This window comes from Lonchura striata, chromosome 22 (assembly GCF_050655825.1).
Source record: "Lonchura striata isolate lonStrDom1 chromosome 22, ASM5065582v1, whole genome shotgun sequence".
Classification (NCBI taxonomy): Eukaryota; Metazoa; Chordata; class Aves; order Passeriformes; family Estrildidae; genus Lonchura; species Lonchura striata.
In genome coordinates, this window is record NC_140724.1 from 6,251,315 (window position 1) to 6,275,920 (window position 24,606).

A 24,606-nucleotide genomic window follows, 5' to 3' on the forward strand; every position below is an offset into this window, starting at 1 on the left:
GAGCCTCGGAGAGGCTGAGAGCCGGGTGGGATCCCAGGTCCAGCCTGCCACTAAACAGCAACAGTTTAAAGAGGAAACAAAAGCCCCCAAAATGCACAAATGCCATTTTCTGCCTCCACCATGGCCAACACCGACCCCATCACAGTTGCCACGGAAGGGGCGTCCAGTCAAAGCACATTTGGCGCTGCTCCCGCTCCATTAAATAACACCGGGCTGGAAATACAAATATAAAAGAAGGGAAAACAGCTTGATTTGCATCCAATTGCAAATTCCACTGATACAGAATGAAAACCTTTAGTGCTGAGAGTCAGAAATCTCCTCTGACAAGTTGATGGAAGAAGCTATGAATAGTAAACCAAGAATTTTAGAATTTGTTGCAATTTGGAGCTGTGTTTTTCCTGAGCAGATGCCTTTGCTGCCTATTTCTGTGTTGCCTTTTTTCCCCTCTAACTGCTCTACCAGTGAATTTTGCAGATGGATCTGGGAATTGCTGCATGACCTGAGCTGGAGGCTTTGGAAGCTCTTGGGTACTTCCAATTTTTTCTATAATCGCTGGGATATGAAGATGTTTAGCACTTGTGAAAACCTGGTTTAAGAGCTCTTCCCCAGCGTGGTGACTCCTGAGGTTCCCTGAAAATTTCCAGGAGCAGGTGAGCCAGCAAAGGTCAAATCAATTGGGTAGAGAACAAACAGGCTGAGAAATTCTTTGGAGGTGCCACTGCCCTTCACAAAATCAAACTTGTTACCCTGCAGGCAACAGAAAAAATATCAGAAATAATTGAAAATGGGGAAATTGACAGCGGCAAAATAAAGCTTTTGCTTTAATCCATGGAGCCAATTCCGTGGGAATGTTGTTTATCCTCAGTCAGTGGAAGGCATAAGATATTGAAGCTTTAGGAAATATTGTATTCCAGACTGGTACAAACTGGAGGGAGGAATGGCTGAACGATCTCACTTGTGTTACGTGGTTATTCCATAATTTTCTGTGGACTAAAAAGAATGATTTTTCAATTGCTGAAGATCAAATCCCCTTCAAAGTAGCAAAAGTTTGTGAATTTCATGAATTATGAAACATTTTTATACCTTACTTATACCCCAGTTTAAAATAAGTTGGGAACTGATTCAGCCTGAGCAGGTCCAATCCCAAGGGTTTTTGGGAAGCTCAGCTCAGCTTTCCAAAAGGATCTTACTTGGAAAAGGATCCCTGTTTTGAGGGTAGAAATGGAATATTTTTTGAAAAATGGGTTTAATTAAAGCATTGCAGGTGCTCGAGCGTGGCAGCCTCTGAAGCCTTTGCTTGCTGGGATCTTCAGGAAGGTTCACTGGGAAGTTAAATGAACTTTTTGGGGAGCATTGAATTAAGGGGCTATTTCTGCTTGGTGCCCCATTTTAATGCCTGGAGCATCAACCTATCTCCAGTCTGCATCCACGTTACTTCCAAAGTCCTGGAGCGTTGGATCCCCTTCAAAAAGCCTTCTTTGGGGTGTGTGGGCTGGGATTCAGCCTCTTCTCCAGTCCTTAGGCAAAGATGAGTCTTCCTTTACATATTTCATGCCGTGTTCATCCGTTGCCTGTCAGGATTTTCGGGGAACTTGGCTTCTTCACCGGGGACTTTGAATCATGACTTTTCGCCTTCACTGTGCTGCAGGGGAAGAGCAGATTGGAGGCAGAGAAATTGGATTTATTTGGCTCTTCCAGAGGTGCTGCTGGCTGTGCTGGTCAGTGCCCAGCGCCGCTGCTGGGTCAGGTGTTGATTTTCCAAAGTGGTTTTATTACTGAGCACAATTTCTGCTCTAAATTGAGGTGAGCAATTTTCTTTTCTGAGCCGTGATCCTGCTGTCCCCGGCGATAGAAACCGAACCCAGCTGACCCTGCAGAGGCAGCAGCAGATTTTAACGAGGGGATTTTGTGTCCTGCAGGTCACCCAGAGGTGCCAGGGCTTGCCAGGACTTTGTCCTTCCCTGTTCCCAGGTGGGAGGGTGGGATTTGGGGCACCTCGGCGGAGTCCTCACCATCGATCCGAATCCAGGGTCAAAAATTCCACTGATTTGGATTAAACATGAGGGATGAAAAAGTTTTTCTTTGGATGAACCTGCAGCTCTGTGGGCCCTCAGCAGACACGTGTGATGGATGATTCCTGGAGCCGGCGATCCCGACAATTGCCAGAATTCCTGGGAGTGTCCACCGAGCTCTCCTCAGGGGCTTGTTATCCCTCAGCCCTCCTTGGTGTGGCCATGCATGAGGCTGCTCCAGCCCTCTGGGATTCCCAGCCATGCCTCCTTCCCCTCCCCTCCTCTTCCTTTCTCTCCCTTTCTCTCCCTTTCTTTACCTTTCTCTCAATTTCTCTCCATATTTCTCCTTTTCTCTCCTTTTATCTCCCCTTCTCTCCCTTCTTCTCTCTTTCTCTTCCTTTCCCTTACTTTCTTTACCTTTCTCTCCCTTCCTCTCCCTTTCTCTCCCTTTCTCTCCCTTTCTCTCCCTTTCTCTCCCTTTCTTTACCTTTCTCTCCCTTTCTTTACCTTTTTCTCTCTTTTTTTACTTTTTTCTTCCTTTCTTTCCCTTTCTCTCCCTTTCTCTCCCTTTCTTTACCTTTCTCTCAATTTCTCTCCATTTTCCCCCTTTTCTCTCCTTTTATCTCCCCTTCTCTCCCTTCTTCTCTCTTTCTCTTCCTTTCTCTTACTTTCTTTACCTTTCTCTCCCTTTCTCTTCCTTTCTTTACCTTTCTATTCCTTTCTTTCCCTCATTTTCTCTCCCTTTTTCTCTGCTCCTCTCCCTTTCTCCCCCTTTCTCTCCCTTTCTTTACCTTTCCCTTCCTCTCCCTTTTTCTCCCTTCCTCTCACTTTTTTTACCTTTCTCACTTTCTCTCCCTTTCTTTCCATTTCTCTCCCATTCTCTTCCTTCCTCTCCCTTTCCCTCCTTTTCTTTCCCTTTCTCTCCCCTCCTCTCCCTTTCTCTCCCTTTCTCTTCCTTTCTTTACCTTTCTCTCCCTTTCTCCCCCATTCTCTCCCTTTCTTTACCTTTCTCTCCCTTTCTTTACCTTTTTCTCTCTTTTTTTACTTTTTTCTTCCTTTCTTTCCCTTTCTCTCCCTTTCTCCCCCGTTCTCTCCCTTTCTTTACCTTTCTCCTTTTTCCTCTCCCTTCCTCTCCCTGCCCCATTTTCCCCCGGGTTTGAGGCTTCTCCTTTCCCGTGCCGCTGTCCCAGCTGGGGCTGAGCCGGGAGCAGCATTTGGATCATCCCAAACTTCAAGACAAAGCTGAACCTCTCCTGGTGATTTGCATGAAGCTTTTCTTTCCCACCACATTAGAGAAAGACTCATTTCTTCTGTAAAAATAACACTGAGGCCGTCCCGCTGCTTCCCCCAAACCTTTGTTATTCTTTTGTGGGATTGTGATCCGGTGCTGTTCCTAATAGTGGCTGAACCCACAAGGATAGAAAACATTTCATCTTAGTTAAAAGCAGCAAAATTCTCTGAGAATTTCCCCCCCTCTGTGTACACATTAAACTGCATCAGATCAAAACTTCCTTTAAATGTTTGGTATCGTGGAGATGTTTTTCCCTTTCATCCCAGCTGAGGCTTTTGTTATTCCAGGCACTGAATAAATCTGTTCCTGCCCTTAGGAACTTAATTGAAATTTTGCTTTTTGTTGTAAATATGCAAACAGGATTTTGCCCGTATTAAAAGTGGAAAATGAAGTAGGAACAGATGAAATTTGTCACTTTTTTGAGCAAAAGTTGGGGCACCTGCTGCAGCACAATGCCAGCCCGGTTTCCTGGAGAGAGAAGGACTGTGGAGGAGAGGAGGTCATGGCAAGGTTTTCTCATCTGGGGATTTATCAAAGGAGATTTGAAACGTGGAGTTTTATTTCAGCCCGTGCTGTTTTCTGTACAGACATCTCCTAAATGGGTCATTGTATTTTATCAGCAAAACACATTGTTGGCATTGTCCAAACACTTCTCAACAATCAATATTATCTTTTCTGAGGGGAAATAATAACATTTTGTGCATGTCTGGAGTCCAAGTGATTTTCAGCGCTTATCTCCACTTTGTTTTCTCTCCTCCTGCAGTAAATTCATTCACTCTTTACTGGGGTACAAATTGATCCATAAACATTTCATTACCAGCAAACACTGCTCCTTTCATGGAGTATTTTATTTCTCTCATTTTAATTGCATCCAAAGCTGAGCACAGGGCTGGCAGATAATGAAACCAAAGCTGCCGTTAACAGAAATGTGAAACTGTATTTCCTCCCTATTTTTGAAGTAGTTTTTCTGCTTATCGTGGCAATCTGCTTCTCCACTTCTCAACCTGACAAATCTTGTGTAATTTTTTTCCTGCTGAACAGCCCGGGTCGGCCACAGGAGGGGGAGGAATTCCAGCCAGAGGGGCTGAGTTTTATGGATTTCCCTCTGGCAGCCAGGAAGGGAGTTTGATCTGCCACTCTTGGGTACCTGCCCTCACTACAAAGGTTTGTGTGAAGAGGAACAATCGCTGCCACTCCTGCCAGAGCTTCCAAAAAAACCCATCCACTGTGGCACAGGGAGGAGAGGCCACTTCTCCATCCTGGCTGGGTTTGCTGCAGGAATTCCAGGGCAGAGAAGTTTTTTTTCTCATTAAACTGAACTTCAGGAGCATTTGGACAGTGCTCTCAGGCACAGGGTGGGATTTTTGGGGTGTTCTGTGCAAGGCCAGGAGTTGGCCTCTATGGCCCTGATGGGTCCCTTCCAGCTCAGCATATTCCACGGTTCTGTGAAATTTTGCCTTGAGCATCCAGCCAGAAGCCACCCCCACAGCTCTGCCTGCCCCATGGAGGGGCCAAGCAGGGGCTGCAGCTTCATGGTTGTGACTTTGGGACCCACCTTGACTCTGAATGTGCCAGGGAAACACAACAGAAGCTCCACGTTAGCACTGGAAGGGAGGAATTGTGGAAAACTGGAATGGCTGGGGTGGGAAAGAACCCCAAAGATAATTTAATTCCATGGACAGGGACAGCTTCCACCACCCCAGGGTGCTTCAGCCCGGCCTTGGACACTTCAGGGATGGGCAGCCCCAGGTTCCCTGGGCAGCCTGGGGAGGCTGGGGGATGCTCAGCCTGCCCTGGAGCTCCTCTGCTTGAGGTGGAACAGCGAGAAGGAACCACAGGACCCTGAAGGGATGGGCAGGGCCTGGAGGATGCTGCAGGAGGAGGAACAAGGAGGAAAAGCTGCTCTGGGCAGTGCCAGGAGGATGTGGTGGAGCAGAGGGCTGGGAGCAGCTTTGGGGCAGGAGTCTGGAGCGATCCACGAGAATTTGGTTTGCTAAAGGCTCTGCAGATCAGAACAGAGACCATGAGAACTGGGTTTGTTAAAAGCTCTGCAGATCAGAACAGAATCTGGAGTGATCCAGGACAACTGGGTTTGTTAAAAGCTTTGCAGATCAGAACAGAGCTCTGTGTGCAGGAGTTTGGAGCAATCCATGAGAACTGGGTTTGTTAAAGTCTCTGAAGATCAGAACAGAGTTTGGAGCAGTCCAGGAGAACTGGGTTTGTTAAAGTCTCTGAAGATCAGAACAGAGTTTGGAGCAGTCCAGGAGAACTGGGTTTGTTGAAGGCTCTGCAGATCAGAACAGAGTTTGGAGCAATCCATAAGAACTGGGTTTTTGAAGGCTCTGCAGATCAGAACAGTCTGGAATGATCCAGGACAACTGGGTTTGTTAAAAGCCCTGCAGATCAGAACAGAGCTCTGTGTGCAGGAGAGCAGCCCGGGAGCTGTGGAAGTGCCACAGCCTTGAGACAGAAATGAGTAACTGCCTTTGGGAAGCTTTTTCCGAGGCTGGAGAGGGGGTGAGGGCTGCATTCAGCCTGACCAAATGGTGATAAATGGCCCTGGAAGTAACTCCTGCATTAGGCACCACGTTATTGTTAAGCACATGTTTGCATCAGCAAATTCCCCCTGAGTTCAGGAGCTAAAGGACAACATGAATCCTTTTCAGCTGCACTTTCCAGTGCTGGCCATTAAACCCTGCTGCTGCTGCTGCTGCTGCTGCTGTAGGAGCTGGCATTGTCCACAGAAGAAATCGGAATTTGCATTATGGAACAGCGATGTCTATTTTGATTAAGAACAACACTCTCCCCTGCTATCCTGTTTCATGAATATTTAAGTTAATTAAGGCCAGCAAAGATTTCATTTCAGCTTAATGACTTCTAAATGTGACTCCTTATGTCTGTGGAAATGAGTGAGATACGACAGGCATAGGTCTTAATACACCGGATTATGGAATTGATGCATTCCAAGGATATGGGGCGGCAGGGTTTTGTCCTTAGGAAATCCCTGAGCCTGTAGTGTGAGCTGAGCTGGCCTGGCTGGAGGCCAGAGGGGCTTCCACGAGTGGAAAAGGAGAGAAAATAAAGGAAAAGTCTCATGGGTCAAGACATGGCTGTGACAGAAGCGTGGGACAAACTTTGAGTGATGTCACTGCAGTGCTGAGTTGTTTTGGGGCACTAAAAATCACCTTGGGATTTCAGCTCATCCCCAGGAAACCTGGACAGGAAAGAGGTCAGAGGTGCTCTCGAGTTTTCTTACATTTCAGTAAGACTTGGAGCAGAGGAGCTGTGGGGAGTGATTCTGGTTTGTAGCAAATAGGTGGAATTGGATTTGCTTTTTTTGGTCAGGTAATTAAACATCCAGCCCAATTTCCCGAACTGGCAGTTTTGGGATGAGTGAACTGGAAGTTGGAATTCTGCATCAGAATTGGAGAAATGGTTGCATATGCTTGGAAAATGAGTCTCTTTAAGCTTGGGTGTTAGGGAGCCTTATTTTAAAAAAGCACCGAGGCAGAATTATTGGTTGCTTTAGAAAATCTGACTCCCATTTTCTCAGGCATCACTGAACCTCAGGCCCAGGTAATTCAGAGCAGCTGATATTACTGGTAATGGTGGTTAAATACAGAGTTTATCCTAATGCTCATGCTGGCATCAAAAGAACCATCTCTGAAATCATCCCTCTTAGGAGTAATTCCAGAATCCCATTAGTGACTGGGCAACCTTTGTGCTCAATCCTGAAAATGAGAGGATTATCTGCCCCCAAAAGGTCACACGCAGGCAAAAATGAGGTTTGTGGCTGGTGGCAGAGAGCCTTGGGGAAGTGTGGGGAGAAGGAACTTCAGAGCAGTTCCATGTGTCCCTTGCAGGCTTTTCAGCCACTCCTGACAAATTCCTGCCCTGTTCTTCCCAGGAGAAACCTGAGTAACCCCCAGGGAAAAAATCCCTCATTTCCTTCAATCCTTAGCTGCTGTCTGAGTGAAAGTCTCAGACATTTTGTATTTAGAAAGATGGGTTAGAAAATAATGGCCTGGAGTGACAAAACCTTTGCTGTGCTGTGAGAAACTGGTGCTTCTGTGGGACAGGCAGGGAAATCCTGGGAATTCCTGGAGGAGCACGTTCAGAAGAATCCACCAGCAGATGGGACTCCCAGCAAACTCATCCCTTGCTTGGGCACCACCCAAATCTGATGAATGAGGCAGGAATGAATTGTTGGGCATTCCCAGGTTGCAGCACTGTTTGATTTTTTTTTTTCCCATCCTAATCCTTACACGTGGGGTGAGCAGATTGAGATTCTGCCTTAAACTGATGGGTCTTGACTCAATTTAAATCCAGCTAAGAGTGTTAAATTGACATCTAAGTAGGTGAGTCAAGTGCTAAGTCTCTTTCAGAACAAGCTGTAGGTGTGATGTGATTCCAATTTATTTCTTTATAACTCCCCTAATGAGATAAAACGTACGAGAGGGATGGAAATGCTTGGATGACGAACGCCAAGGGGATGGGATGTGGTTTGAAGTGGAGAAATTACAAGTGAAATCAAGCAGATTAAAAGGATGTTCTCACCTGCTGGAAGGTGCTCTCCAGGGGACTGCACAGAAGGGAATCGAGAGGGAGGCTCAGCCTCTGAGTTAGTCTTGAGTTTGATTCTCTGAGTTAGTCTTGATTTTGATTCTCTGAGTTAGTCTTGATTTTGATTCTCTGAGTTAGTCTTGAGTTTGATTCTCTCCCCACTCCTGCTGCCAGTTCTCCCATGTGCTTTTGAGAAGAGGAATTATTTCCTTTTCTTTCACCCCCTTTGCCTCCAGTGAAGTGAAATCTGTTCCTGTGAACACCAAGAATTCCTTCCCCACTAGAAGTTTTGGGAGAGCTCCTCTTTCTGAGGATGGAGCTTTGCTCATAGCACAGCAATACCAATGTTGATATAAATGTTGATCTCAACCAGGGAATTAACAGTTTGGTGTTAAATGTGACAGTGGGTTAGCAGGGTTTGATGGTGGGGTACCCTCGACAAGGACCCCCTGAACCCCTTCCCAAGGGGAGTTCTGGTGCAGCTGGATCCAGGTTTATTCCTGGGTTTGGTCAGAGCTCTGTGTCCAAAGAATTACATGGACATAATTGTTCTTTTTTGTCAGCCAAGATTTTGAAGTTTATCTTTGAATTAACTGTTAATCCTGGCTGTTAATCCCTTCTCAAGAGTCTTTTATGGTAAGGAATCACTCAGCCTTTGAGTAACTGAGTGTTACTCCTAACCTTTGAGGCTTAACTCAGAATGTTACTCTTGACCTTTGAGGAGTACCTTGGAAAATTGCTCTCAACCTGCGAGGAGTAATTTTGAGAGTTACTATTGACCTTCAAGGAGTAACTTTAAGAGTTACTCTTGACCTTTCAGGAGTAACTTTGAGTTACTTTCTACCTTCAAGGAATAATTTTGAGAGCTACTTTCAACCTCCAAGGAGTGATTTTGAGAGTTACTCTCAGCCTTTCAGGAGTAACTTTGAGAGTTACTCTCAACCTTCAAGGAATAATTTTGAGAGTTACTTTCAATCTTCAAGGAGTAATTCTGAGAGTTACTCTCAACCTTCAAGGAGTAACTTTGAGAGCTACTCTGGACCTTTGAGAAGTAACTTTAAAAGTTACTCCCCAGCTTTCAGGGGTAACTTTCACAGTTATTTTCAACCCTTGGGAAATAACTTTGGGAGCTACTCTCAACCTTCAAGGAGTAACTTTGGGAGCTCCACGAACCCTGGGCTCTGCACTATTTGTGGTGCAGGATGGTGACTCCCAGTCCTATTTGCACCCCAGCTGTATCTTAGGTTGGCCCCTGCCCAACATCCCCTCAGCTGCTGAACATCACTCTGCCCTCAGATGCTGAGAGAGATTCACAACTTTAACTCTTTTCTTGTGGTCTCTAGGCCAGATGGAGCTGTCACGACCACCCTTCCCAGCAGGAAAAGGGGAGCACAGATGGTTCCCAGGCTGAACCTGTTGCCCTCCCTCAGGCATCCAGAGAACGAGGCAAAAATATAAACCTTGTGTTGTCTGCTCCCCAAAAAGCACCATTCTGTAATGAAATCAGGGATTTGGAGCCTAAATATTTGCCTTGGCACCAAGCAGGACCACCTGGTGTTGTCCTTTGCCACGACAAAGGTCTGAGGGACCTTTGGGATTTATTGATGTGTGTAAAATACTTGGAGAATCAAATATTGTTTTTAGAGCTGGTGGCAAAACATAGATAACCCCCCAAAACTGTTCTTTGGATAAAACAGGTTTGTATTTCTTTGGGGATGGAGGGATTAGGAGCTGAGTCTTGCGAAGCGTTTTCAGTATCAAAATTAGAACTTGATATTTTGCCCCCCCAAAAAAAAAAAATGAACCTTTTCAAGAGGCTGACTTTTAACCAACTGCTGCTTCTTCAAAATTCTTTATGGCCTCCAAGTCGGATGTGCAAAATCCTGTCAGGTGTCCCAGTGAATAGATGAAAAACTTCCCTTTATTTTTATAGTAAGGCATCTCTTTTTGGCTTAAAAGTATGAGGCAGATGAAAAATAGAAATATTAGAAGCCTTTGTATGGAGAAGTGTCTAATGAGGCAGCTTTATCTGCAGCAATGAGGAGATCTCTCTGTGAATGGAGGTTGAAAAAGCCTTAAATATGTCGTTAGTGCTAATCTGGGGTGTTTGATCTGGCCAAGGATCTTAATCTTCAGACATTTCACAAGCACTGAGACAGACTGATGCCTCAGTTTGTCTTGCCTTAACTTTGGCTGTTCTACTGCTGCAGTGCTGATCCCCAAGTTCAATGAACTCATTGAAGCTGTGTTCCAGAAATTCAACAGAAAATGGCTTTAAGCTCCTTCAAATTCTCGGTTAATCTTAGAGGAACGCCTTGGAGTGTAACAAAACGAATGAGGGCTCCAAGAGTCCTTTTTATTTTTGAAATTCAGTTTATCACAGCAGGGAACATCACATCTGAGAGTTTGTAGATTTTCTCTTGAGGCTTTGTTGTTGTTTTTAATTGCACTTTGTAAAATGTTTTCTGTAAGAGTGGGTGGGGGAAAAGCGAGGGAAGGAAATGAGGGAAAGGTGAGGGAAGGAGATGGAGAAAGGTGAGGTGAGGGTGAAGGAGTTGGGGAAAGATGAGGGAAGAACATGGGGAAAGGTGAGAATGAGACGGGGAAAGGTGAGGGAAGGCAATTGGAAAAGCTGAGAGGAGATGAGGAAAAATGAGGGAATGAAATGGGGGCAGGTGAGAGAAGGAGATGGGGAAAGAGGAGTGTATGAGGTGGGTGAAAGGCGAGTAAAGGAGAATTTTAGCACTTTTCAGTGAGATTTAGGCAGAGGGGGTGACTTGTTTGCTTGTTTGACAAAAGCAGGGACTGTCAGAGTTGTATTTAATGGCTTTTAGAGTCATTGTATCACACCTGCTCCCCAAGTCTGAGGTATTTGCTCCATGCCAGAGAAAATGCACATTCCCTGCAGCAAGGCACTGTGCAAACTCATCAGCTTTGCTGGTTAGATTATTGCCTGCTGCCGTGAATCCTTTACAAGGAGCCGTGTACTATCAGCAGCTCTTGTTCTCTTCGTTAGCACTGTCAAAGCAGAGTGGATGGGCATAATTACCAAGGAGTTCTGGGCTGCTGAAGTGGATAATGAAAAGTGCCACTGACACAGTCTTTGCATGCCATTAAAAAAAATTAAGGTAATGATTCAACAGGCAGAGTTTCACCTGTGCTGTTGATAGAGCTCTTTGTTCTGCCATCCTCCCAAAATCATGTCGTGCTGCTTTCACTGTTCCAGCATCCCCTTTTTGCCAGCAGAAATACCCTGTGCTCTTTATTTACAGCTTTATCTCAGCAGCTGACTAACAAAGATTGCCCTTGGCATCAATTCTTGGAGGTCTTTGGAGTAAGAAGGTTGGTTTTGAAAGTTTTGTTAGGGGGCAGGGGGTTTTATGCCACAGTTCTGGGTGGGTATTAAGCCCTTTGGATGCCCACTCCTTGTGTGACTTCAGCTCAAGTTGTGTCATAAATCATGGAATTGCTGAGGTTGGAAAAGACCTTTAAGATCATCAGGCCAAACCAGCACCACCACACTCACCAGCACACCCTGACCTCGAGTTTAGTGCCCTCCACATCCATGGCTGAGCACTTCCAGGGATGGGGATTCCCCACATCCCTGGGCAGCCCATTCCAATGTTTTACAACCCTTTCCATGGAGAAATTCCTGCTGGTTCCACCCTGAGCCTGCCCTGGCCCAGCCTGAGGCCGTTCCCTCTCCTCCTGTCCCTGGCAGGAGCTGTGCAGAGCCACAAGGTCCCCCCTGATCCCCCTTTTCTCCAGGCTGAGCCCCTTCCCAGCTCCTCAGGAACTCTCCATTCCCTTCCCAGCTCCCTCAGGAATTTGCCAGCCCCTTCCCAGCTCCTCAGGAATTCTCCATTCCCTTCCCAGCTCCCTCAGGAACTCTCCAGCCCCTTCCCAGCTCCCTCAGGAACTCTCCAGCCCCTTCCCAGCTCCCTCAGGAATTCTCCAGCCCCTTCCCAGCTCCTCAGGAATTCTCCATTCCCTTCCCAGCTCCCTCAGGAACTCTCCAGCCCCTTCCCAGCTCCTCAGGGATTCTCCAGCCCCTTCCCAGCTCCCTCAGGAACTCTCCAGCCCCTTCCCAGCTCCCTCAGGAATTCTCCAGCCCCTTCCCAGCTCCCTCAGCCTCTCCTGGTGCCCCAAAATGTCACCGAAGGCACAGGGGACAGTAAAGAAGGTGATATATGGACTCCATCATTCAGAAGGTATAAAAGGCAAAAAGCCTCTCCTTTATTCAGTCATCTTGTTTTAGATCTTAGTTCACTACAGGTGGACCTGATCGGTCATTTAATTAAAATATTTCACATGATTGCTTAATTAGCAAGACACCCATTTAGTAAACAACCTTACTGTAAACATCACATGGGAGACCTTAATGTTATCACAGCTGCAAAGATTAAGGATTGTTTATAATTCTCTTCTCTGAGCCTCTCATTGTTCTTTCCCAGGACGAAATTATCTATTTCTCTGTGTGACCAGAGAGCTGCCGCCACACCAAACCCATTCCCAGCTCCATTTCCATATCTGGATGCATTCCAGCGCCTCCACATTGTTCTAAATGAAAATTTATTCAGCCAAATTAAAAATAAAAATAGTTTTATTAGCGGTCAAATTCTATCTAGCCAGCCATGGAAAAAAAAACAGTGTTGAGCCTGGGGATCGACCCTGGGTGTGCAACAAGAATTCAACCTCAGCAGAGGTTTTCCTCCATGCCCACACCTCCATCCTGGCATGAGTGGTTTTTTATTGGGAAAATTCCACCTGAGGCCAAGATTTTAGCAATCAGTCTTTTCTTCCATTCAGAGTCCATAGGTTAATGAGATTTTCTTTTTTTGGTGATGAGGAAGAACAATTCAGTGTGCGGAGTTGTTGAATCCCTTGATGAAGTTTACGGGAACGCTGCATTCACATGGATCTGCCCGAGGATTTCCATGAGATCCATCTCGGGTTGTTTATGCTCCTGGGGTCCCCGTATCTCTCCAGCCATGGCCCATCTCCATTTCCTGGCCAGCCACATCCTTTTATTTGTAAATCAGTTTCCAATATACACCCGGTGTCCCCTGTGAGGGTGGGGGGGGCTGATACAAACGAGCAAAATCCAACAAGTATCCAATATTACACCTTTCATACAAGGAATGGCGCGAATTGTGTTTACTACACATAACATCTTTCACAATCCTTAACCAATATCCTGGAGTTTACCGACTGTCACCTGCCGGTGCCCAGGCTGTTTTAAAGCCAATCCCATCCATCTCAGGCTAAAGGCCATTTCTCAGCCACTCCATAAAGTTCTTAACTGCCTGGCCCCGCTGCATTCCCAGGAAGAAACGACACGCTGGATACCTGCTTTCAATTTTGCCTGTTAAGCCTCTCTTCATTTCCCTGGGTTATTTCAGCACCAAGCTACTCCCTGCTTTATGCAGGAAAACCGTTTATTTTTTAATGGAGCTCAACATTTCCAGCTCAGGCAGCAGCCAGTGGATAACTTCCACTTGTGGGACATTAAAAATCGGAAGGAGGAGACTTTGGAAGTGATTTGGTACGGAGTTAATGACACCTCTGCTGTTGACTTCTGTGGGGATGGGTGCAATAAAAAAATCACAAAGACCAGCGAGAAGACATCAAGGATTGCCTCAGGATTGCCTTTAGATAGTGAAAAATCTTCCCTCATATTCAGCTTCATTTACATCAAGAACTCGATTTATAGACTAGGTGAGACTTTTTTTTCCCTATGCCTTTAAAAACTCCCCAGAATTCTTCATTAAATCCTACAAGGAGGTTCAAAACACTTAAAAATGCATGATTAATTTCTCTGCTGTTCTGTAGGGCTTTTACTGAATTGTTCAGCCTTGACTAGGATGTCCTGGGAGAATTGTGACAGAATTACTCAGAAAATTTCATATTCAGGGAGATTTTATGCTGCAGATCTTCTTGGAGTACACAGCTCTGAGAATGATGATAAGGAGGGGAAATTGTATGGGGAGAGTTGTTTTGCAAACATCTCTTCCCTGCTAATAGGATTTAACGCAGTTGGTAATAGTTTATGAAGTTCCATTGCAATCTAGGAAAGCCTGAAAATTAGGAAGGGTGTGGATTAACAGGACCAAAACTTGGCAGCCCAGGATCCTTGTAAAAGATCCATTGATTCAGCTACACCAGCTCCACACTGTTGAAGTCAGTCCACTTCATAAACCGTGGTGTGAAAGAACGCACCGGGGATGTCAGAGCAAGCTGGTATCTAATAAAACACCTTATTTTTGGCACTCTGTGAAGCCTTCCTGCACTGCTGCTCCCCGGGGTTTGCCTGGGGACCCCTGGCTGGCAGGAAGGGCCGGACCTGAGCAGGTCTCTCAGCAGAGGAGAAGGGACGAGCAGCTCCAGCGGGCACTGCCAGCAGGATGCGCCAAGCGCTGGCAGCCAGTTTGCTTTGGGAGCAGGATGGTTTTCTCCCTCTCTAATGAGGAAGCCATACATAATATCATGCACAATGACAAGGGCCAAATCCACCCCTGCAGTCAGGGCTGATAAGATGAAAGGCTGCAGCAGGGAAGAGCTGTTGTACATGGAGTTCACGTCCGGAGCCAAGCACAGCGCCTGTAAAAGATGATGCCTCCTTCATGCAAAGCAGTCTGAGGCTCTGCTATTGAATTTTCATATGGAAAACAGCCCGGTCAGGCTTGAATTCCCCAAGGAGACCTGGAACAAGGGGTTGGGATGGGGTGGCTCTTACAAGGGAGCAGGAAAATTGCAGAGGGAAAGAATTCTGCTCACACTTGCCCTGGAGCCGAGGTCTGCCCCCCTCGTGTGCCGCTCACATCACCAAAACTGCGGGTTTGATAAACACCCCCAGGCCTGCAGCAGCACTGAGGGATTTATTGGCCTCCTGTGCCACTCCGGCTGCAAATCCTGTGTCAGAACATCTGGAGCTGACACGCCAGGCTCTGCTCAGCGCAGCTGCTTTGGTCCTTATCAGGGAATTCTGCACGAGCCGCGCTCCAACTCCTGTTGCAGCCAAAGTAACTTTTATCTGTGAGTGCAGATCAGGATGTGGGGGTATTATCAGGACTAGAAAACACCTTTAACTGCCTCTCGCAGCAAAGTTTCACATAAGCCTCTTTCTCTCAGCATGTGCAGTGAGTAAAATCCACAAGGAAGCTGGAGGCATTTTTCCTGCAGCTTCAAGTCTCGGGCCGTGCTTGGAGCAAGGGCTGAATTTCAGAGTGAATTTCTTGGCCACTTGAAAGTCCCAGCCTGCTCCCACTGTTCCCTTTGTGCTCGGGAGAGGAACAGGAGCAGAAATAGCTCAGGGAGTAAATGAGAGTGGTGGTGGAGATGTGGAGCAGCCTTGATGTATTTGCTGTGGACGTTGAAAAGATGTTCCTGTGTAAAACACAGTGCAGGACGAGCTGGGAGCACGGCGAGCGTGAGCTGCTCTGACATCTGCTTCAAACCATGATGTCAAAGCAGCTCCACCGTGCCTGAAAGCTCCTGAAGTGGAAAGTTCCTGTTAGGTTTGGTGATTTGGAACAACCCTCGCAAGGAGACAGGGATGGTACAAGCCCTCAGGCTTTACCTGAGCATGTCTGTGCTTTTCTTCTGCTTATTGAATTTTGGGGTTGTTTCTTGACAGCCTCAGCATCTGCAGTAATTGGCTTCCTCGGCTCAGATCAAACAGTTTAGAAAAAGGACTCTTAAACAGAAGATATCTGCATAAAGCAGCGTGGAAAGCGCTGGCTTTAAAGAGCCTTTCTGTTCTTTTTGCTAGAAGTTTGTAGCAGATTGTGCACCCTGGAAAAGGAGCAGCTCAAATGCTCTGCATGAGCTTTGCTCTGCAAACTTCATTTATTTGGGGTTTTGTTGGAGGGTTTCGCTTCACGAGGCTTTAGAAAAGGTTATCTTGGTTTCTGTACAGGAAATTCTGGCTTGGATTGGAGCACCGGGCCCGAAGAGATGGAGACAGCTTTGTGAGCAGACCCAAATCTCCCAGATCTTTCCAAAGGGCTGGAGATCATCCTGTGGAGCTACAGCTGCTCAGTATCTCTGCAAGCCAGGCTGCTGCCGCTGGGATTTCCACCTGCAAACTCAGCTGCCAAACCAGCAAGGGATGCTTTTTGTTTCTGTGAAAAACCTGTCCTTTGCTGGTGGCTCCTTGGCTCCGTCCCCTGGACCCTGGACCACTCCTGATAAATTCGTGTTTTTCCCTTGTTCCAGTGGAGCAAACAGCTCCGTGGATGCTCCAGGAGTGTCTTCTCCAAGTGCTGTAGCTCAGAGCAATGTCACTTGAATGGCTCTTAAAATTAGGTCTGTCTGGGAGAGAATCATTTAAATTCCACTGTTCAAACTCCTGGTGATTGAGAACAAACGAAACTGCTGTGAAGGCTTCAGGAACTCGCTAATGGCTGGAAAGAAGAGGGTCAGGGTCTAGCTGGGAATCATTTAAAATCCTTCCCTCCCCATTACTCACTCTTTAAGTGACACCTTGATAGTTGCACGAGGGTAGTTAAACATGAATTGTTAATACCACCAGCTTTTGTAGGGAGGGCTCTTTTTGCTCCCAAATGAAGCTGATTTATTTTTGCGCTGGTTCCCACCAGTTGTCGAGGCCATTAAATATCCTTAATTGCCTGGAAATGGATTCACATAACAGAGTGGTGGTAATTCAGAGATCTGCGAGCTGGGCCGTTGGTGCTTCAGGCAGCTCTCCCCCGGGAATGAGGAGCCTGAAATCACCCAGTGCCTCTGGTTCCCTGCCCATGATGGATCAGCAGCAAAGGTTCTGCAGCCTGGCTGCTGCACCCGCAGAGGAGCAGCTGGGGAGCTCAGCAGCTGCGTTTCTGTGTGTGCTGGAATAAAACTCTTACGTGTAGTAGATGTAATTTGCGCTATTTTTAATATAATATGTGTGATATTGAATATTTGTTGGAGTATACACGTTTGTATTAGGATTTTTCCCACTTTCGCAGGCGAGATGGGCGTATGTTGGAAACTGATTTATAAGTAAGAAGGTATGGCTCCCCAGGAGATGGGCCATGGCTGGGGAGACATGGAAACCCCAGGTGGGAACCCCAGGTGGGAACCCCAGGTGGGAACCCCAGGTGGGAACCCCAGGTGGGAACCGCAGGTGCTGATGGTTCCCGTGAACGACCAGAGATGGAAATCATGGAAATCCTCAGGCAGATCCATGTGAATGCAGTGTTCCTGAATTCCCGTAAATTTTATTAAGGGATTTAACAAACTCTGGACACTGAATTGTTTTTCCTTATTACTAAAAAATAGAATCTCATTAACCTATGGACTCTGAATAGAATAAAAGCCTGACTGCCAAAATCTTGGCCTCAGGCGGAATTTTCCCAATAAAAACTGCTCGTGCCAGGATGGAGGTGTGGGCATGGAGGAAAACCTCTGCTGAGGCTGACTCCTGGTGCCGACCCCGGGCTCGGCTCTGTTCTTCCCTTGTGGCTGGCTAGATAGAATTTGATTGCAAAAATAAATATTTTATTTTTTCATATTAATTTGGCTGGACAAATTTTCATTTAACAAAACCACCCTGCGACCTCCAGAGCAGTCCCCAGCTGCTGCAAAAATTGTGCTGCTTGGAATATTTGGGCTGACACCTCAGCTTGATCGTAAAAGGGTTTGAAAATCAGGGGGATTAAGGGTTAACAGGAAAAATAACCTTAGTAGGCCCTGGAAAAATAAACACCCTGAGCACATGGAGAACTTGAACTTGCTAGAACTACACCTGTACATGATAAATGATATCACTGTTAGATGTGATGAGTGTTTAGTAATTAATATAATTATTGTTTAATCATAAGAATAATCATGAGAAGCTGTGGTCAGGGGCCTAAGAAAGATCACGAGAAACTCATGTCAATGTATCCAATAGAACAATATAAGTTTAATAATTAATATGTAAGTTATATAAGGACAGCATATAAAATACATTCAGCTCGAAAGCCGTGTGGAGGCAGATTTGGGTTTGTACCCCGACTCCCAGAGCTCTCAATAAAAGCACCTGCATGGAATCACATCCCGGGGTTATTTGTGTTCCTGAATTCTGACCAGCTGGGATGACTGCGAGGGGCACGGTGCTCTGGAAATGTCAGCAGCGGGTGTGAACTGTGACATTCCGGTTGTGGTTTACGTGTTTTTGATGAGTTTTTCGTTTTCCGAGTCCATCAAAGCCTGAATTCCTAGAGTGAGATTGTTCTACAAAGCTGATTTCCAAGTCTGCTGGCTCTGTGTCCTCTTATTGCCCCATTTATCCACCCAGGGCACGGCCAGGTTTGGGGATTCAGGAATGGGGTTTAGAGCTGCCAGTGGGGTTTGACAAAGTCTGCTCCTGTATTGTGGTAACTATAAATATATTTATAGTATATTGTTATATTATTGTATTATTATTAATAATAATAATTTTAATTATTATAGTATACTATAATTATATATATCTATAGTATATTTATATTTATATTTATATTTATATTTATATTTATATTTATATTTATATTTATATTTATATTTATATTTATATCTATATCTATATTTATATTTATATTTATATTTATATTTACATTATAAAATATAATATATATATTTATATTTTCATCTGACATAAGGTGGAGCTTGGCATCCTAGGGAGATTTTTTATCTTGATTTATCCATTCGCTCTATGTTAGACATCTTGCGATACATAAAATAGATATCAATATATAAATATATTGATTATATTAAATATTGATATATATAATAGAGGTTAATACACATATTGATATATAAAAATCTATATTGATATATAAACTGATATTGATATGTATATATATATTTACATGGATTGATAGCTATTGAAATAGATATGTGGTATTTGTTAGATAAATTTAACATGAAAAGTTAGATATATTTATCAGTTTATAAACTCAGTCTGGAATTAGAGTTTGAATCCTCAGCTGATTTCTCCTTTACCCCCCAAACTCCCTGAGCTATTCCTTTATTTACAATAAATAAATTCTTTAATTATTTCCCCTTTATCCTTCGTCAACTCTGTCATTTCACTCTTTACTTTTTCTTTTTTTTTTTTTTAACACTTTACCCCATAAAATCTTCCAACAGTGATCTAGTCTTAAAAATCAAAATATAATTCAAATAATAACTCCGCATCACCATCCTCCTCTCCCTGCCGCGAGCTCAGCCCCTTTCCCTCCTGGAGCTGCCCCAAAAATGAGGAGCAGCATCTCCAGCAGGACCAAACCCAGGGATGCTGCTGGGGTCAAATGTGCAAAATCCTGTTCTGCTCCAGCCCTGCGTGGGTAAAACCCTGCTGGGAGCGTTGGCATTTCTCCAAACCGTGCCCAAAAACTCTGACATTCCCTGGTTTGTGCTGAATTCCAGCTTTTATTCCAGGAATAAATGTTTGGAAACAGCAGCAACCCAGCGTGGATTTGTGTTGAGCCAACACTTCACCCAAAATATCTCTCGGAATGCTCAGTTTAGAACAATTAGACAGCAGGAACAGACCTGATTATTTATTTTTTTTTCATCCCTTGCAGTGGAGAGAAGCTGTTTGGGGTTATTTTAATCTTTTCTTCATGCATGGGGCAACCCTGCTGAGCATCTCTGCTGCTGGAAGCACACAGAGCAGATTCTGGGGCTTGGGACACTTTGTCACCTTGGAAAGAAATTCCTTTCCCTTGTGGGGATTCTGCAATGTGCATCTATAGGATAATATTCTAATTAGAAAATAATTGCAAGGAGATACTCTTGTTTATAGTTAAGTTCTATCACTGTGCATCAAGCACTGTACACCAATGCTTGAGTTGTTTTCACTTCCGGACCAATGGAGCTCTGTATAAAAGCACTGTGTATTTTGAATAAAACAGAATTTTACTCTCAGTTTTAGTTCCGTTGGTCCAATGGAGTTGGTCCTCACAAAGCTCTGTATAAAAGCACTGTGTATTTTGAATAAAACAGAATTTTACTCTCAGTTTTATTTCCATTGGTCCAATGGAGTTGGTCCTCACAAGCTCTGTATAAAAGTGCCGTGTATTTTGAATAAACCAGAGTTTTACTCTCAGCAGCCTTTGGAGTCAGAGTCTTTTCCTTCCCATCCTGCCTCGACAGCGACATTTGGGGAAGCAGCCATGCTTGGCTGGAGCTGGAGATCTGTCTCCATTAGAGCTCAGCCCAGGGTGCCTTTGGCTCCTGCACCAGCTGTATTTTATCACTTTAAAACGCTGGGTAATGCTGCATCAATAAATCCTGAATTAAGGAAATCTGCAAAGGAGCAACAGCCTTATCTTAATTAAGCAAAATCTATGGCTCCTGCCACAGCCCAGACCAGGAGCCAGTCAGCCTTGGAACAGGGATTTTTTCTGCTCTTTGGTACTCCTTTTGGGGTTTTTTTAGTGTAGGATTTGGGGCTGGGGACAGAAAAGCAGATGGCCTCTAAGTACAAGTGGCTGTGACAGAGGGAGAGAGATGAAGGTACTTGATAAAGAGTTTTTCATGTGCTCTCTCTGCTTTTAGCCCTTTTGAAGTAGAAATTGTCCCTCAAGATCCAACCCTGTGCCTTCCATCCTCCTCCCAGACCAGGGCTGGCAGCCTGAAGCTAAAACAGATCAGCTCCTTGGCTGAGCTGTCACGTTTCCCAAAGAACTTCAAGTGACTTGGGTGAAATGGATCTGTTTTCCTACAGATTCTTTTGTTTTATTTCAGGCTTGGTTTTGTTTTCCTGACCCAAAAAATTCCACAGCTTCTGATACTGTGTGAAGCTGGAGTATAAAGGAGAGATAACAACTTCCCTGAAAGGAGGGATAAACTTTTCCTCTTTGCTGCATCCCTTGGGATGCCTGGACTGGACCTAAAACACCGGAACCATCCTGTCTGAGCTCAGTGTTTGCCAAGTGATCACAGAAAAATGAAACTCTGGATTGGTTTGGGTGGGAAGGGACCTTAAATCCCATCCAGTCCCACCCCTGCCATGGGCAGGGACACCTCCCACTGTCCCAGACTGCTCCAAGCCCCAGTGTCCAACCTGGCCTTGGCACTGATGTTACTCTCCATCTCCAAAATGTGAAGAGATGCATTTTCAGAGAATTTCTCCTTTGTTTTTCCCTTTTCCTGTTGTCTCTGTTGTGCTGCCGTGTATCCACAGCCGGGTTCATTTGGAGAGGAGTGGCCTCTATCCACAGATAATCAGGAAATTCTTTTTTTTCCAGCTAAAGGGCAGAAAATAAACTCGAGCTATCCCTCACCACCCCCGTGTGGGCTCAGAACTCTCCAGGGAGGGGCTGCATGGGCCTGTATTCCCTCACTCCATCCCTGGGTTTGCAGCAGCTGCTTGGCCTGACCCTGTTCCTTCTGAACTTCTCGATTTATTTGGGAAGGTTCAGCGAGTTTGGGTCGGGGTGGGGAAGTGACCACGCTGCTCAATCAGCCGCAGTGCCGGATTTCAGCGCTGACCACTCAAAGGCCACTCAGCTCCCATGGATTGCTGCCTTGCTGGAAGCCAGCTTGAATGTGGCAGCTGTCTCTTGTTCCACTTGGTGGATTTAACTTACTTGAGGTGAATTCCTGGCATTCTCCCAGGTTAGAATTCACAGAATCACCGGGTTGGAAGAGACCTTCAAGATCAAGTCCAACAGCTCCACTCAACCCAGTGCCACACCCAGGGATGGAGACTCCACCACCTCCTTTATAAAACAATCGGGTCTGGTGGTGGAAAAGTGTTCCCCCTCCTCCTCCGACAATCAGCCTCGATTACTCCTTGCTGCTGCCCCAATCCTCGGGGTGCAGATGGTATCACATCGTTTGGGGGCCACCACAGATAAGCTGTGATGAGAATTCTTTGTTACCGGTGATTTCCAGCTCTGTTATTTTCCTTTTAAATGTTTATTCAGTCAACAAGAAAGGAACCGTGGGGCTTTTTCATTTTAATTTACAAACCTCGCTGGCTCTCCGCTGTTGCCATTTAAAAGGGAGTTACGGCCAGAAAAATGATGCGATGAAAAATAAATGACCTGGGGCGCTCCATAAATTTCACCTGCTCCCTCCAAGACTCCCCGATCAAATCTGCTCCGCTTTTGCAGACCCAAAAGGTGCCTGTGCAGATTGCCAGGACTGTGAAATCCATTGGAAACCATTCTTCCAGGCTTTCTCTGGAGCTCCTGCAGGCAGGGCCGGCAGGGTGGGACCTGAGCATTGATGAACCGCAGCCTTTCCATCATTCTCCCAGCAGACACCTTTGAGAAGGGCACAGCAGGCTTCTCAAAAAGAGTCACTGAGCTGAGTGGTCACTGCTTCACCTCCTTTAATACACAAAAAAAACCTCCCCTGTGCTGCCCCTTCAAACATCTTCCCATTTGGGGTGGATTTACTGGTTGTTCTTTATTCCAGAAAGAGCCTGGTTGTGGTTTCCAGCTGGGAGATCCAGAGTGAGCAGAAGAGGGGCGATGCCAGACAGACCCAAAACCCACCCAAGGGACAGGAGAAGCCAAATTATTTTTCCAGAGCATACCTGGAAGGGTCTCACAAGCTGTCAGAGCTCAGCTGGAGGGGACCAGAACAGCTTCACTTTTCTCCTTTTTTAATTTTTCATCCTATTTTGGAGCGTGAGGACAAAGTGGATCCCCCAGCCCGGCTGCTCCTCCTCCTCCCTACAACAAACCAATATTGACAATCAGGTCAGGGCACCTTAAATGTTTGGGAGAAGTGTTTTTGTCCCTCTCCTGAGCCTGTCTGCTGGCATTACACCAAGGAACAGGAACGCTCCTGCTCTGCTCATGCGTTAAGGATGGATCACTCTATTTTCTTCCCAAATAACAGAGGAAAGGGAAGCAGCTGTGACAACTTAAGCATTGAGGAATCATAAATCATCCTCCCTTTCCCTTGTCCCCCCACATATCACGAAAAAAATAAATGTGGAGCCCTTTTAGAGAGGTTTTTTTGCACTTTTCATCTAAAGGTTTGAACTCTGGGGTTTGGAAATGGGGTTTTTAATAAATAAGCAGTGCAATTAAAATGGCAAGGGGGTAACACTGGAGAAGCCTTAGAAATGAAGTAGTGCCACAGTCCTGGTGTTCCACAATGCCAACGAGAATCCCCTCAATTTCTGATGGAAGTGGTGGTAATATGATTCAGCTGATAAACATATCAGGTTTTACAGGAACTGCTGTTGTTTAATAGTTGGGGGAAAAAATAACTTTTTTTTGTTTGACTGATTCTGCTCTTGGGTTGCGGATGCTCTGCGTTAATTAATATTGAAGCCACATAACCTGAAAGCTCCTATATTCCATATTTCTCCTGATTTCTTCCTGTTTTCTTCATCTTGTGAAGCCAAGGGATATCCTTGGCCACAGGAATTCTCTTAATATTGATTTCAGAGCTTGCTCCTGCACCAGCCTCTCCTCGTGGCTCAGCTCCCATTACTCTGCATGGCTGCTTTTCCTGGGCGAGGCCATTTCCTTTTATTTGCTCTTTATTTTCCTTGGGGAAAACCCATTTCTGGCATGTCCCAGGAAAACCTCCTGGACTCTTTCTTGCTGCTTCAAACACTCGGCTCAGCGAACACCTTGACTGAGCCTCCACAGGATTTCAGCCTTTGCCCTGCCCGAATTTCAAGATCTTCAAGCCATAAATATTAATTATTTTCTTTTGGCCTCTTTAGGGACTGCCAGAGCACACAGGTGCCTCACTGGATGCATCCTTTTCCCCAAACCTTGGGATTTAACCCTCTTATCTTTGCCTTATCACTGCAGAACAAGAGGAAAACACCTTTTGTACTTGGAAGAGGTTTTTAACCTTCCCTCTTTAAGGTTAATCAGGCCCATTAGCAGAAGTTAATTAAAGTAATTAGGTCGGTGAGCAGACTCTCATTGGCCTTTGCTAAAGCTGGGAACGCGAGGCCCACAGTAAATAACCTGAGATTAATGGCAGCGTTGCGCCGTAGTTTATCCCTTGTTTTTCCGGAGAGGTGATGGGAGATTGATGCTCTCTCGGATGATTTTATCATAAATATTGTAAATCGCCCCAGCCTGTCCTTTGCTGCCTGACTTGGTGCATTAAACTTTTATCCTCCCCATGCAGCCTCTGCCGGAGAGCGCCGCTGCCCTGAAGGATGCGCTGGTGAAAAAAAAAAAATCAGGATTTGTTTCTCCCCTGGGGGAATTCCATCGTGCCGGGGAAGATGTTTAAGGATCTTCTGTGCCATTGCTTCTGTTTAGTCGTGGCTTGTCCTGAGCCATTGCGACGTCCCCTTCTCCTGAGCTGTTGTGTTTTGGCCAGCAGCGATTTTCTCCTTCCTCAGCCCTGACGTCGCTGACAGCCACACTGGATACGCTTCGCCTCCAATCTTGTCTCACGCCAGGGGAAAAAGTCACTTTTTCCTTCATTTTTTTTTGTTTCCTTTTGACGAAACAGCTGCGATTTGGAAGAGAGAGAGCGAAACACAAGAATTTGAGTCATCTCAGAATCCTGGAACTGTTTGGGTGGGAAGGGGCTTAAAGCCCATCCCACTGGCCCAAGTTGGCCCATCCTGGCCTTGGACACTTCCAGGGATCCTGAGGCAGACACAGCTCCTCTGGGAATTCCATCCCAGCCCCTCCCCAGCCTCACAGGGGACAATTTTTTCTCAGTATCCCACCTAAACCCAAACTCTTCCAGTTTAACCCATTCCCTGTTATCCTGTCATTCCATCCCGCTGTAAAAATCCAGGCTGGACCCTTCCAGTGAATCCTATTT